The sequence below is a fragment of the Lissotriton helveticus genome, chromosome 3_1, assembly GCF_964261635.1.
Source record: "Lissotriton helveticus chromosome 3_1, aLisHel1.1, whole genome shotgun sequence".
NCBI lineage: Eukaryota > Metazoa > Chordata > Amphibia > Caudata > Salamandridae > Lissotriton > Lissotriton helveticus.
In genome coordinates, this window is record NC_136061.1 from 907270610 (window position 1) to 907288042 (window position 17433).

Genomic DNA, 17433 nt, shown 5'->3' on the forward strand with positions numbered 1-17433 from the left:
GCCCATCTCCCCCGTCCCCCAGTCCCTGGTCGTTACTTACCCTGGTGCTGTTGTGTCCGGTCATGTTAAGCAGTATCCGGTCTCCCAACTCCTGCCACCGTCTCCCCACTGATGACTGTGAACACCATTTCCTCCATATTGTCCTGCTCCTCCTGTGGCACAGGACTCCCACCTCCAGTCTGCATTGCTGCCTTCTGGTTATTGGCGAGTTTCAGCTTGGTTTTGCACTTGACATATTTCCAGTGCTTTTTGACCTCTTCAGCACTTCAACTGCATTCCCCTTGTCCATGATGGACTGCCATAGTCCATTTGTTGTTGCTAATGACACAGTGGAGGTGACGAACAGTTGTTGATGGTGTTCTACCACCTCCGTTATCAGGATCCTGTTTTACTGCGGACTGAAGCACTTCTTCCTACTCTTCTTCTCTTGCCCTTTCCTGACCCTGAGGTCCCAGGTTGGTCCTCCGGGGGGCATGTGTGGTTCTGATTATCCTCCATACTTGCTCCGACAACATCCATTGTGCTTCGCTGTTGTTTGGCATTTGTCTGTTATTTATCTTCTTTTATGGTGATTTTTACCGCCTGACGAGTGTGAGTTGCAGGCCTGTCGCTGGTCTTTGCAGATTTTTGTATCCTTTTCTTTCATTCTCATCAGTGATGGAGAACAGCCAAATTTCTGATAGCAGAAGCTTGTTAACTCAGTTGGTAGATTTCTGATTTCAGAACCTCATCTACTTATTCCACCCCACCTGATTAAATCTTTGAGAAACATATCTGCACAGGAATTGGCATCACTGATTTTCCTCCAAAACCATATTTAAAGAAAGAAGAAAGGCAAGAGGACTTCATTTCATATGATCCATCTACACCAAAAGCCTTCTCCATAACTTCAATCCGATCTTCAGGCTCCCTACTTGCTCAGATATTCCCAGCAAATGACAAGCACAGACAAGGGTATCACCTGTTTGGGGCTGTTTAGGCTAAGAAAGTGTTGCAAAAAAGGATCTTTCCTTTGGAGAACAATAGGATCTAAAAATAGTAATCTACACACTTGCATCCTACTCATAATTCACCTGCATTCAAATTCTCTCCACTCTAATGAGAGAGATATACATAAAAGACCACAATCAACAATCTGGAAGCAATGTTTGTATACAAATATATAAATATATTTATTCATATTAGCATCAAGCATTACATAGATAATTTTATACCTAATCTTAATCTTCAAATATTCTAAATATCACACCTAAAATAATTCATAACATCATATACATAAAACAATTAGTTATTAAAAATGAAAGTACAACAAAGAGACAAAGAGATATGTCATTCACATGCACACATCCGTGGTTTCACAATAGTAAAGACCAGAATCCGAATTTGCAGTAATAATAGTTCTGTAATTCCAATCTACACACGGATTGTGTTTCTGAGTAGTGCGTCAACGTGTTTCGATGGTACACCTTATAACACCATCTTTATCAAGACTGTACTTTTTGACTCTCAAATAAAAATATCTCGTCAGGAATCTATGTCCACACCTTCAAATTATATTAGGTTGATGATACCAATAACTTCGTCTCCAAATGTAGGAGAGCAAGGCTATGGCTGTCGCCTCTATTTTCTTGCCTTCTCTTCTCGCTAGAATGTGGGTGCTGATCCTCTTGATAAGATCTCTCTGGTCGCTAACTGTTTTTTTCTTTTGCGTTCTCCACTCTGTTTCTTTTATTGGATGACTAGTCTGATTAAAATGGATCTGGATTTGAGCACGTAGCGTCACTCGTCCAATTAACTTCATAGGCCCTGGGCTAGAAACTCTGGGGCATATTATCAAGGGATTTATCTCCGCTTTTTTGGCTTTAAAAGCCAAGAAAGCAGAGATAAAATTATCTCCCTATCAGCAACAGGGTGCTAACACGCAAATTCGCATGTTAGCACCCTTTTTCTCTATGCTTCCCCTTGCATCTCTAATGCGATGCAAAGGGGGCGTTCCAAAGAAAAATAATAGGGGAAATGTTGTTAAGCGACATTTCTCCTATTATCAAGGATTTCGCTAACCCTGTTAGTGATAAAAAAAGCGGCGCTAACCGCGGTTAGCACTGCTTTTTTTACACCTGGTATTTTCCTGACTTAGCCATGATATCCTATGGAAGGTGGATATCATGGCTAAGTTTGTGAGCCCCTATCATCAAGCTAACGCCAAACTTCGAGAGATTATCGTTGGTTTTCCAGCGATAATCTCTCATTTGGCAGTTAGCGCGAGGATTTTTATCACTTCTGAGATAAACCTTGCTAATAGCAAGTTATCTCTGCGATAATTTCCGGCGATGCTTAGCGTTAAAAAATTCATTGCTAAGCATCGTTACCGATAAATATCGCTCATCGTTGGTAATATGCCCCTCTGTTCCATGTAAACGTTCAAGGTAAGATAAAATCATGTCCCTCCACCAGTACCCTATATTGCCAATCCCCACTATCACACCCATACCTAAATGGCTAAAACAGTTACTTAGCATTTGCCTAACACATAGGCTCAGCCTCAAACACATCCCACTAACTACCACATACTCTCAAACTGCAGAATACACACGCCACCTCATGCTCGTTAACGTTCCCTCGGCATTGTCCTTCACTGATTCTCTTCCTATTGTTCCAACTGCCACCAATTTGTTCACAAGGCAGCTCCAGGTCCCCAAAGAGCCTTATCTCCTATGGAGTCCCTCAGAGTTCCCTATTGTTCCCTGGCTTCGATCTCCACAAGGAGCTGCTTGGTGCTATAGTCACAGATAACAGCATTTGGATCCACCAATGTACCAATGATATAAAACTGAAATTGAAAGTCTCCCCTGCTTCAGAAATCCCACAACTGCTCATCATCCAGTACCTGGATGGCCAGCACCTTGAAGCCCAGGTGTACCAAAACATGATTCCTGTGATTTGCCAAGAACAAAAAGGAAGAAACAGAATAAACATGGTTTAATTACATGATCCTTGATAGCTTTTAACCCTAACATTCATTGAATGCCAGGTTGCTTTGATTCACTCTAGACACAAACCTCACCTTTAAGGAACATATTGCCAAAAAGATAAAGACAGTCTTTTACCAGCTCTCTTCTAAAGGAAGTGAAACAGTTTCTTCTAGAAAGTGACTTCATAAATGCTGGTCAAGCCCTTGCTTACCTTGTCTTGTGGTTCTTGGCAAATCCACAGCCAATACACATTAGACTTCAGACTCAGAAGTGTAAAGAAGAGAAAACAAGGCATCAGGAACAACACACGTGTTTATTAGCAAATTCGCAATGCTATTCAACTTTAACAAAACATTAAAAACTCGCCTCTTTAAAGAATAGTACATCACAATGCATGCCCATAGCTCAGCTACCTCTCCTATATCTTGTTGACTTTATGCTTGTCTTTGACACTGTACAGCACCCTGCTGCCTATTGGCAATGTCTGCGCTACAGAAATACCATATGCATATATACATACAGACAAACACCTGCCCTTCAATCAATTATGTCAAAATGTCTATTTTATTTAAGGCAGTCCTTCTGAAGTATATTTTTCTGGCTCAGGACTACCAAGGAAAGTTAGGCATTCCTGAACACAGAACCTCGGGAATGATTCCCATGTACTGGGAGGAAACTCCAAGTATGAAAGGGCCATCATATTTATTTTTTGCACCTGGCTTTGGAGTTTCTTTGTGAAAAAACAAGTAAAATGCTGGTCATCTGTCCAGCATGGCAGGCAACCAGCATTTCAGTTTTCCAAAAAGTGTTTCTGCTGCAGGGATGGAAGCACTTTAGGCTAAATTACTCCCATTAAATTGGCAGAGATATCTGAGTGGTGAGCAGACCGATGCTTGGAAGGTAAAATGATGGCTTTCACTGACCTGGCCAACTGACTTTAGCCATAATGCAAATGAAGCCACAAATGCTTTATTTAAGGCTTTGCAGAGTGGGAGGAAAGCCATAAAGCAAACATTCTCCCTTCCCATCAAACCTACTGTGGTGCCTCCTTTTCAATTCAATTGCTTCATTCAGATAAAAGCATATCCATGAAAGGACAAGTCACATTTCAACATATAAAATACACATTTGCATCATAATATCAGACATAAAATCAAATACATTGAAACAGTATTCCATAAAGTGCCTCCTTTTACAGTACAGAGATCCATGCTATGCAGGTAGGTGTAATAAAGAAGTTAAAAATCCAAGATAATTCCAAGTAAAATCCAAGGTTTATTGAACTGCAGCACAGTACATCCACTCTCCAAGTTACCAGTCCTTTTTCTCCACCCCAATCCATTTCAGACCATAACAATTCTAAATGGAATCCATAACACAGAGGCCCACATGCATCAATATCGGCTTTTGCGAGTTCTAAATTGAGAAAAATAACGATTCGCAATTTAGAAATCGCAAAAGCCTATGCATGAATATTTTAGCTTTTTTTTGCAATTCGGTAAAAATTGCTATTTTTACCGATTTGCAAAAAAAATGCAAATTTTCAATTGCGAATTCACAATTCCCATTCATTCCTATGGGCCAAAATGCCCATAGGAATGAATGGGAATTGCGAATTCACAATGTGCAATTGCAATTCATCAATGCATTTCAAGGGTGGAGAGGGGGGTCAAAATGACCCCCCCCTGCACCCATGAAATGTACTTTTCAGCATAAGTTACATACACACATGTCCTAAGGACATGTGTGTCTGTAGCTTAACAGTTTAAAAAATGCATTTTTGTGCATTTTTAAACAATTTCGCAAATTACCACGAAGTTGAACTTCGTGGTAATTTGCACTTCCAATTTTAAAAATCGCACATTTTTCTGTAATGATGCATAGCATTTAAGAAATCGCACAATTGCGATTTCTTATATGCTAACGCAATTTTAGAAATCGTAAATAAGATGCGACTTCTAAAATGGCATGATGCATTCCAAACAGCACTTTTGCATTCGCAAACGGCCGATTTTAAGGAATCGCACCGTTTGCGACTACAAAAATGCTTGATGCATGTGGGCCAATGTGCATGAGCAGCTATGAAGAGACATTCTATTTAAAAGGGAAATATGTACAACATTGGAATTTGTATTAAAAGGGAAATATCTGTAAACAAGAATACTACACATTTTCCCACTAAAGAAAATTAAGTGACTACGTAAACATTAAAAAAACCAAATCCTTACACATAAAAGAAACTACTGGTTATAATAGAAAATTTAAGACACACATTTGGATACTCTTCTAACATTCCATCTTTTGCCATCTTGTGTGACAACGCTATTGTGATAAACTTTCACAACCTTCATAGGTTTGCCAAACTTTGCCTCACCTTTGGTAATATAACCAGGTTTACGAATCCTAACCACATCACCTACCATAAAAGCAGGTTGTTTGACTTTCATCCTAGTATCATAATCACTTTTGTATTTGCACTGTTTGAGTTCCACTTTCTCAGCTACATCCTTGACATTCACATCAACCATGCGATAACCAGCACTTTTCTTAAACCACCAAGGACATAGGTTAGATACAGGATCTCTACCCTTTAGTAGGCGGAAAGGAGAAACTTCTGTAGTGGCATGAGGCGTTATACGGTACAGCCATAACTTTTCTCTCAATTTCTCCTTCCACATTCCCCCAAACTTCCGAGCCCATAGGATATCTTGTTTGAGAACCCTGTTATATCTCTCCACTAGCCCATTTCCTTGTGGTTCATACAGAGCAGTGGTGCAATGCTTTATACCATAAGTACTCAAAAACTCCACCATCTCTGAAGATTTGAACTGTACCCCATTATCTGATACAATGCTTTCTGGGAATCCTTCTCTTGAAAATATCTCTCTCAAAAATAAAATAACACTTTCAATGTTAGGATGAGGTACCAGTTTGACCTCAGGCCATTTGGAGTGATAATCCACAGCAACTATAGCGAATCTACACTACTGTGGTAAAAAATTGAATGGGCCAGCAATATCGATCCCTAATTTCTGCCATGGATGATCTGGCCACTTCACAGGAGTCAAAGGTGCCGGATCACATTTGCACGTCTTATCACTTTCAATGCACTCAGGACACTCTCTAACAAATTTATCTACAAACCTATCCACTCCTGGCCACCAGAAATTTGACCTAATTAATCTTTTCATGGACGACATGCCCATGTGACATTCATGACTCATTTGCAAAATAACATCTCTTACCGCAAAAGGTGGAATACATTTTCCAGCTCTGAAAAGTAGATTTCCCTCTATGGCTAACTCATCAGCAACATTGTAAAATGGTATAACTTCAGCTGGAATTAATTCCTTCACATAATCTCTCACTTTGCACAAGACATCATCCTCACTCATGCTTTTCATCCATAAATCTTCTGAAATGATACTGAATTTCTCAGACAATAATTCTGAAATTCTAGTTATGACTTCAGTATCTTCATCATCACTGACACTGGGATATGGTAATCTTGACAAACAATCTGCAGTCACATTGAGTTTCCCAGGCACATATTCTATGTCAAAACTATATTCTTGTAATCGTGACATCAATCTAGCAATATGAGCAGTCGCACTTAAACCTCCACCGGGTGAAAGAATACCCACCAAAGGCTTATGATCAGTACGTATCAAAAATCTTGCACCCCAAATATAATTCCGGAAATGTTCAACAGCTCAGACACATCCTAATAATTCCTTTTCGATTACAACATATCGTTTTTCAGTGTTATTTAGAGATCTAGACGCGAATGCAACATTCCAGTCCTCCTTACCCGAACGTTGCGAAAGCACGCAACCTAGGCCATAAAGGCTAGCATCCACTGTCAAAACACAAAGTTTGTTCAAACAAAACGGTCTAAGTGTAGGAGCTGACACCATGTCAAGTTTAATACTGTCAAAAGCGTTTTGTTGTTTAGTTCCCCACAAAAATTCAACATCTTTCCTGGTTAGTTCTCTTAACGGCTCCACTTTAGTTGCGAAACCAACTATAAACTTACTGTAATATTCACAGAGTCCTAAAATGATAACAATTTATCTCTGCAATCGGGTGCAGGAGCTTTCAGGATTGCATCAACTAACGATTTCTTAGGAGCAACACCATTCCCAGAAATAGTATGCCCTAAATATTCTATCTTCTTTTGAAATAACTTGCACTTTTTACTCTTAATGGTAAGACCAAACTTACTTAACATTTTACACACATCACTCAGGTGTTCCATATGTACTTCATCACTCTTAGAAAATACTAAAATGTCATCCTGAAAACACTTCACATAGTCACTCATGTCTTTAAAAATATGATACATCGATCTCTGAAAAACTGAGGCTGCCGATGCCAAACCAAATGGCATCCGTTTGAATTGATATAATCCCTGAGGTGTAATAAATGCTGTGAGATGACGTGATTCCTCTGCTAACACTACCTGATGATACGCAGATCTCAAATCTAAGGTAGAAAAAAACTACAGCCTCACCAATCATGCTCACTACTTCATTGATATTCAGCAGAGGATGACAATCTACTACTATATTAGCATTAAGTGCTCTCAAATCTATGCAAAGTCTCAGAGATTTATCAGGTTTGCGTGCCAAAACTACTGGCGAAACCCATTCTGACGATTCTATCTCCTCTATGACATCATTTTTTAACATATCTTTTAGAGTATCACTTAACTCTTCTCTAACATTGAGTGGTACAGGTCTAAGCTTTTGCACAACTGGTTCAGCTCGTTGTTTGAGCTTGATGACATGAGTGAACCCGCTTAGCTTACCTAACTTGTCTGAAAAAACTTCAGGAAACTCACACGAAAGTAATTTCCAAGCATTACTCTCTTCTACAAACATAACTCTTTTATTTAACTCATCTCTATCCTTTAACACCATGACTGGATCTTTGCTGCGTGGATTCAATGTAATGTTAAGTTTGAATTGATCGCGCCAACCCAGAACATTCACACCCTTTATTACAACATATAATTTGATGTACGCAGATTGATCCTTAAAATATATGGTGGAAGCAATATAACCAATGAAATCAATGTATGAACCATTGAAACCTTTTGCCATTACATCAGGAGGGCACAAATCACTCTTAGCAATCTTAGATTCATACATTTCATGAAAGTATTCTTCCATTATGATGGTCCAAGGAGACCCAGAATCAGCCATTAGCTCTAGTTCAACACCCATAAATGTAACCACACACTTAGGAGAGTCCAACACATCCTCTTCAAGCAACCCTAAACTCACTAATGATACAATCATTCCTCTTTCTTTAAGGGATTCATTAGACACGACATGCTCACATCTTGACAAATTTGATCCCAAATCAGTGTCATCTCTCACACAAGAGACTTCCCCTTTTTTTAAATAATTACTTTTGTCCCCAATTTTCTTTTTGTCTTCCCTACAGGACTTGGAAAAATGACCAACTCTACCACATTTGTTGCACTCTTTTCCCAAGGCAGGACAAAACTTGAAGGAAGCTACATGATTGTAACACCCACATCTAAAACATACAATGCGGTTACGTGATATATTCCTATAGTTTTGAAAACCTTTTGTAACATTGTTCATTGCACATACTTCTTCACTTAGTTTATCATTCTTGCTACCCCTAGTGCTCGTTTCTTCAATAGTTTTCATCCATTTGCTAGATTGTTCAAAAGCCTTGGCAGTGGAAATGCTTTCTAATAAAGTGGGATTACCTAATATCCACAATTGTTCCTGTGTTTTCTTACATTTAACATTGACAATTATCTGATCTCTGATCATGTCGTCTGTCATTGCACCAAAATTACATGAAACCACCAAAGCTCTCAAACCCGTTAAAAAATCATCAAAAGATTCATTTTCTTTCTGTGCCCTCGTATAAAACTTGTAACGATTCAGAGCAATACTGGTTGTGGGTTTGAAACGTGTTTCTACACGAAGCATTGCTTCATCAAATACACCATAGTCACCAGGAACAGGTGGTACATTTCTAAAAATAGCTTGCCCTTCGGATCCTAAACAATGAAGAAAAATATTATTTTTTCATTCATTTCCCATACTTTCCCCATCAATAGCCTTTAAATAAGTTAAAAACTCCTCCTTCCATCTGTTCCAGGGGATGGGAGGATCACCCTAACATTGTAAAAATTTCAAAGGAGGGTCAAACTGCATGGTGAAAATGATAATAGTACAAATTAAATAGTGAACAAAATGAAGCAATATGATATTATAACCGTGCAGTCTCCAAGATGAAAAGCGTTACCAATAGAATATTGTACACCAGTGAGAGCAGGTGTAAATAGTATTCCAAGTAAATTAAAGTTTTAAATCCTTCAGTCCTTAAGTAGGATAGTAGATAGCAACGTCTTCTATGTAGGAATGAACCAAGCTCCAATCTTCAAAAGTTTATAAAATCCAAACTAGGTTAAGATCAGGTAAAAATGCAGAATCCTTTCAAAATCAGGTGTAACATACCTGTGCTGCTGTAGTAGTAGGTACTAGACACCCTCGTCGCCAATTTTGTAATAAAGAAGTTAAAAATCCAAGATAATTCCAAGTAAAATCCAAGGTTTATTGAACTGCAGCACAGTACATCCACTCTCCAAGTTACCAGTCCTTTTTCTCCACCCCAATCCATTTCAGACAATAACAATTCTAAATGGAATCCATAACACAATGTGCATGAGCAGCTATGAAGAGACATACTATTTAAAAGGGAAATATGTACAACATTGGAATTTGTATTAAAAGGGAAATATCTGTAAACAAGAATACTACAGTAGGGAATGCTAAATTAGATGGGTGGTTGACCACCAGAGTGTAGGAGGCCCTGGCCTCCGCTCCCCTAGTAGAACAAAGGACCATTCACCATGGTCTAACTGACCAATAAAGTCTTTGGCACTCCCTAACTGACAGATAGAGGTCGCCCCCTCATCAACTCATTTTGCCCTTGGTACCAAAAACCCATTAGAAAATGACCTGTGTCTAATTTTGATTTCCTGTATATGCTTCCAAACAATAGGGGGCCTCAGTTATGAAACGTGAAGAATTGCTCGGCAAAAAAGCGATGCGTCGCTTGTCACAGTGCCCTCCTTACAACACCATGAATGCACAGTATTTACAATACAGTACTTCATGGTGCAAGGATTTACAGATACATCAGGAATTCTGACATATCTGGTGGTGGAAAAATGACGCATTGCTGGAGTGAGTCAGAAAACTGATGCAACTTCAGCAATGTTTCATAACCCATGGGCAAGTCCCATGTGAAAAGACCTGCATTAACTGTTAGTCCTGCTTCAAGCAGATGAAAGGATTTTGATGCAGGCAAGTCGTAGAGGTGGCATAGTGAAATCTCATAAATTTCACTGTGCCACTTCTGTTCTATATTATACCTGATGCAGGTATAATATAGCGCAGGCCTTTACAAAGTGACACATCTGCCTAGATGCATCACTTTGTAAATAGGGCGCAGTGTGGCGCATTGATTACTGCCGCATCGGCACAAAAAAGTGATGCACTAGTGGTGCGAGCAGATTATAATAGAAATATTTTCAAAGTTATTTCCTCTTTGATTCAAAAGACAAGTTAAAATAGACACACAATTAATTGGATTGTGCAAAGTGCATTTGTTTTGCCAGTAAACGTATGCAAATTTCCTGGTTTTCACTGTTGGCAAATTTTGTTGCTTTAATGTATTGTGCACCAATGAAACCTTTTATGTGCATCGATGGATAGTTTTCAGAATACTCAGAGATAATTTTCACTCTAATAAAACCGAGCCAATATGGAAAATGTATTCAGGTTTACCTTTTAAACAGTTTTTATATGCCCAGTGCCAAATGTATGCTGTTTTCTTCTATACAAGGTTTCCTTTTGAGTTGTCGGTTGTCACAAAAGTCACTATTTACCAAGCAAATGTAGGACAGTGTAAATCTTTGCAACTCCATGAAGGTACAAAGGGGCATATTAACAAGGGATTTATCTCCGCTTTTTTGGCTTTAAAAGCCGAGAAAGCGGAGATAAAATTATCTCCCTATCAGCAAGAGGGTGCTAACACGCAAATTCGCATGTTAGCACCCTTTTTCCCTACGCTTCCCCTTGCATATCTAATGAGATGCAAAGGGGGCGTTCCAGAGAAAAATAATAGGAGAAATGTTGTTAAGCGACATTTCTCCTATTATCAAGGATTTGGCTAACCCTGTTAGTGATGAAAAAAAGCAGTGCTAACCGCGGTTAGCGCTGCGTTTTTTACACCTGGTATTTTCCTGACTTAGCCATGATATCCTATGGAAGGTGGATATCATGGCTAAGTTTGCGAGCCCCTATCATCAAGCTACCGCCAAACTTCGAGAGATTATCGTTGGTTTTCCTGCAATAATCTCTCATTTGGCAGTTAGCACGAGGATTTTTATCACTTCTGAGATAAACCTTGCTAATAGCAAGTTATCTCTGCAATAATTTCCGGGATGCTTAGCATTAAAAAATTCGTTGCTAAGCCTCGTTAGCGATAAATATCGCTAATCATTGGTAATATGCCCCTCAGTTTTCTTAGGACTTGTTAAAGGTTGCAAAAACGACCACTCTTTGTACACTACAAGCAACAATATAGATAGTAGACTCAACTAAGCGCTATGAAACATGTTTTTACCCCTGTTGCTCCGACCTTTCTTCATCTTTGGGTCCACCACACCCTCCTACTCCCAAAATGTTCTAGCCCTACTAAAATGAAGGTGAGACAAAACCAAGTCCATCAACTTTATTTATAACAGCCACCTGCATCACAGATGCACCTTCCACTATGTCCTCTTCTATTTACAACACCAAAACTATGTACAAATTTGAACAGTGAAACAAACAAACAATAAACAAAACAAAACCACGACAAGTACAGTTTACCTAAAACCTAAAATATTGTACCTATTACACACGTTACATAATACAATTGGTAAAACATGCAATGAAAGGAATTTCTTTGTCAGGAATGCAATTGAATCTGAGCACATCATACCAACCTTGACTAAGTAAGATTTCCACCACACACTACACATTTTCCACACACAAAAGAAGATTTGGAAATAGACAAGACACCATTGTTGCAAATCCCATTATCATCCAACACCGCCATCTAAACTCTCGCCTCCTTTACATGAATTTGCGCAAACATGCACCTTATCCTTCCAGGTTTCTTAACCGTGACAAAATCATATACCTTGAAATCTAACTTTCGTCCAGACCGTTTGTCAGCATGTTTACTTTGCACGGCACTCCACACATCCAACACTATCCCCAACCTTTCAATATTTGCCAACATCCAGCCCATCTACTCTCAGCTCAACTGCAAAGCAGCAACTCTTCCCCTCAACAATGGAAATGGAAATATCCCAGTACTATATGCTGAGTATTGATAAACCTTCCTCTTCAGCTCCTAACAGCCTAAATAATTAATCAATGCCAACTACAACTGATTCTTCACTACACAATTAAACCTCTCAGCCAAACTATTGCTGCAGGGATGGTATAAAGAGACCGGCAATACTTAAGAACTGCTATATCTCTGTGGGCACCAGCTGAGTGCCATTGCCAGTTACTATTTCATCCGGAACTGCTCCTCTTCTGAATACATCACATTTGGCACTGGCCGCCATATGGGATGGATCAGCAGTTTAATTGGATGCAGTCATTTTGAAAAACAGGGCGAACACTTGTGGGAATCGCTTCAGGATTAGCAGACTAGTTTAACAGGAGACGTGTTTTCTCTCGATTATTAGCAGACCAAGTTTTCATATGGGGATGTGCGGACTGTTTGTGACTGCCAACAATGGGGCAAGCTCTCTGTTTAAAGATGTTTTGGTTTCCTTAGAATAACAGATTGAATATCCATTGATGGGTGTTGATATTTCTTCCAAATGCATGAAAAAGAGGTAGACTGTTAGAGGATGTACGGATAGTCGTGTGTAATAACAGCATCCTTGTTTTTAATACATTTGTATCTCTCACCTACCGCCTGATTCATCAAGCTAAATTGCACTCGCAAAGGGCAAGATTCTCAGAATCTTGCCTTTTGCGAGTGCAATTTTTGCATTTGGGATTCATCATTCCAAATTCCAAATTCGTTATTTAAGAATTCGCACATTTGCGAAGAATTGAATTTAAGCAATCTCTATTTGAGATTCCTTAAATGCAATTCATGAAGCATTTTAAAATTGCGCAATTGCAATTTTGGGCCGCTATTTACCGAGAGGTCAGACCTCTCGGTAAATAGCAAAAACTTAGAAAAATGCATTTAAATGCAAGTTGCATGTTACACACACACATGTCCTTTGGACATGTGTGTGCGCAACACCAATGTAGATTACATTTCAGGGGTGCTACAGGGTGTCCTTTGGACACCCCTGCACCCTTGAAATCGCATCCTTATTTGCGATTAGCTAATTGCTAATCGCTAATAAGGAATAACTCCCCATGCATTCCAATGGGCCTGTAGGCCCATAGGAATGCATGGGGAGTTATTCCTTATTAGCGATTAGCAATTAGCTAATCGCAAATAAGGAACATGTAGGAATCGCAATATTTATTGCAATTCCTACATGAATCCCGTTTTGCAAGTCCTTAATAGCAATTCATTATGAATCGCTATTAGGGCTCGCAAAACGGGAGAATGATGAATCAGGTTGCTAGTCCTGATGATGGTCCAGATAAACTGTTAAAGGGTACCAAAATGTCACCCAACTTTTCCATCCTAAGGGCTGATTATGTGTTACAAATAACTAGTTGGGCAACTCCCTAAACAGATTTGGAGGAATCTGCCTGTTTCTCTTTGCCTATTGTCGATTCTTCCTTTTTTAAACATTTTGAAAATGTTGATGTATTGTTTTGTCTGTTTACATTATTTTCTATATAAGGTTTGAGGGGTGGTGTTTGAGACAGGAATACGATTTGTCTTAAATTGTGAATGAACTAAGGAAAACAACAATTGTTATTGAGTTGGTATGTGCTCTTAATATTTTATTTTCTCCTTTTTTCTGTATTTTTTAGACTTATTGATTTATTCTTGTGCTGTATCTTTGTACATTGTTAATTTAAAGTGCCAGAGGGGAAATCCATATTGTTTTGATTCACACCACAAAGAAAATCAATAACCACGTCTTTTGGTAATGTTGAGAAGCTTAAGTTTAGGCCACTTTGACATGTAATCTAAGAACACCAGGAAATACTTGGGAGTACCTGCCATCACACCAAATGGTTCAGAAATATCCAAAGCCAACCTAGCCCAAGGAATGTCAGGACACACAATGGGAGACACTGAGGAGGGTACTGTCACCTGCATCTTATCACTCAAAAGACATGCATAACAGTCTTATACATAATGTTTGGGTAGCTTTGTCTACACCAGGCCACCAAAAATCTTCTCTAATTCTCTGCTTCATGGCACAGACACCAATGTGCCCCTCATAAGCATGGTCTAAAAAAAATTCCATAGACCGTGCTGTGGGACAAACAAAGCAGATCACTTCAAAACACCACTGATGGTTAATAAATCCTCCGAAACATGGCCACCATCGTCATGCTCTCCTGTATTATCACATTATTTGACATTTCCTCCAACAAAACATACTGCTTAACCTGACCAATCTTACTAAGAATAAAACACCATCTCAATGCCGGTGGCTTCGTTTACACTAAACTTATCTTCACTTAATGGCAAAATAGAAAGCCAATCAATACCAAATTATTTTCCTCAGACACATATCCTAGCTCATACCGGAACTCCTCTAACCAATGCTGCCATTTAACAGCATGAGGCTTTGCTCTCCTACCTCCACTGGTACTAAACAAATCCACAAGGGACTTTTGATTATTTGTAAAAATTACTCGCTTCCCCACACTAAATTCTTGCATTGCTGGACACCCCACTGCATCCCCACAGTCTCTGTCCCAGTCGAATGATTAGACTCAGTCCTGTGCAAGGTCCTGGAGGCAAAAGCAACAATCTCTTTGTTTCCCTTGGCAATTTTCTGTAGTACAGCTGCACCCAAACGTTGAATACTCTAATTAGTCGTAGTAATATTCACATCATTAGAGTCAAATGGCTTAAGTAGGCATGCAGAATCTACCTCCTGCTTGATTTGGGTGAAAAACCTCATCACATTTTTCACTCCCCTCATATTTCTGATTTTTATGAGTCCACACAGCTCCTCAGTTTTGTCAGACCATTTCTTCAAAAACTTGGCATAATGCTCTACAAGTCCTAGGAAAGAAGAATTGTGTTCCTTGTCTGCTAGAAAAGATGCCTTTTCACCTGCCTCTAAAAGTAGTTTTTTAGGGTGGAATTTAATACCTGAAACCCGATATTAGAAGCCATTCTGCATAACATTGCATTTGTCCCTTCTTAAAGTCAGGCCTCTATCCCTGATGATATCTAAGCCTTTACACAGCTTTTGGTTATGATCATTCTCATTTTTCCCATACACCAAGATATTGTCCTGAAAACGCACCACCCCATTATATTCTCAAAGAAATTGTTCATTAATGTTTGAAACACTGAGGAAGTATATACTAAACCAAATGGCATCCAGATGTAGCGAAATGCACCCTTCAGGGTCATGAATGACATCAAATGCCTGGAGCCTTCATGAAGTTCTGTCTGATGATACGCTGCCAACATATCGAATTGAGTAAAGCAAACTGTTTGTTTGAGAATAGGGAACATCTCATTGATGCTAAGTGAAAGTTGAAAGCCAACCCAAATCCTGCTACTCAATTCACGCAAATCCTCATATAACCTCAAAGGCTTGTCAGCCTTCCACGCTAAGACAAACACTCAGAACCTTAAATTTGCTCAATAATGCCTTAATTACACTGCTTATCTAATGAGACTTCAAATCTTAAATCAAGTTTGACTGTACCCTCCTTGCCTCGTGCACAATAGGAATGGCACCGTCCTTCAGCTGAAAAACCTTCAATTTACCAAGCTTGTCACAGAAAACATCAGAGTAGTCATCCATCCTTTTACACACATCCAGTTGACATACCTCAACATCTCCTTAACTCAACATATTTCTTCTGGAAATAATATTTTTAGGATGGTTGTGGTCCAAAATTATGTTGGGTTCACATTGATCATCCCAACCTAACAGGTATTAACCATTTTTAGCAACATAGAAAGTAACCATAGCAAAATTTTTTACATTTCAACTCTGTTTCAGTTCAGTTCAGTTCAGTTCAAAATGCTTTATTCGGTATATATACATAACCATATAGCAGACATAAAGTATAAAACATAAAACAACGTACTGTGATTAAAATACAATTTTTGTGCTGAAGACCTTGTGATATCCATGCAATTTACTGGGTAATTAAGCGTAATCCACAGTCTGAGGACAATTATCAGTAAAAAGGTCTAATATACAGTCATACAGAAAGGCAGTGCAATAAATATGTCTAGGGACTACAGTACTCTTTGTATGCAAAATACACATGCTAAAGTGCAATTTCCTTTACAAAGCATGTGCAAAACTCCACGAAGATAAAGTGACGCGTGCTAGTAACCAGAAGTCACGTAGAAGTGACTCGCTTTGCTTCCCAGCAGAGTGGTCGCTCCCCTGCCTCCCTGGCGAACAGTGGTATCGTTGTCCGCTTTAACCCTGATTGACTGCCTGCAGTTTGCCCTGCTTGCCGCTTTGTAGAAATTTCATTTTTAAACGCGCATTTGTCTTTGTTTAAGCATTTTGTATTGTATCAGCGCATTTCGCCCCAAGCGCTCCGCTCCGCTGACCCCTCCGCTGCCATTTTGGGTGTTGTTGTCCTCCTTCGTGACCCGCCCCGCCTCCCAGCTGAGACGCCCTCCCACTGCCTAGATACAGCGCTCCGTGTCCTCAACGCGCTGTGACTCGCTTCGCTTCCCAGCAGAGTGGTCGCTCCCCTGCCTCCCTGGCGAACAGTGGTATCGTTGTCCGCTTTAACCCTGATTGACTGCCTGCAGTTTGCCCTGCTTGCCGCTTTGTAGAAATTTCATTTTTAAACGCGCATTTGTCTTTGTTTAAGCATTTTGTATTGTATCAGCGCATTTCGCCCCAAGCGCTCCGCTCCGCTGACCCCTCCGCTGCCATTTTGGGTGTTGTTGTCCTCCTTCGTGACCCGCCCCGCCTCCCAGCTGAGACGCCCTCGCCCCTCCCCTCCACCACCCATATATGACAGTTCTTCCCGCGCGCAGCGTTTACGCGCAGCGTTCGCGCCCAATCCGCGCCGAAGGTGCGCCAAAGGTAAGCCCGTCTACGCCCGTCCGCACCTGGACCGCGCCCAGCGCCAGACCCCCTGCCCCTCGCACTGCCCTGCCCTCCCGCATTACCTACGATGCCGCCACCCTCCTAGCCCTCAACCCCGGTCGCGCCCCCAACTGCGTCCAAGCCGCTCCTGGACACACCCAT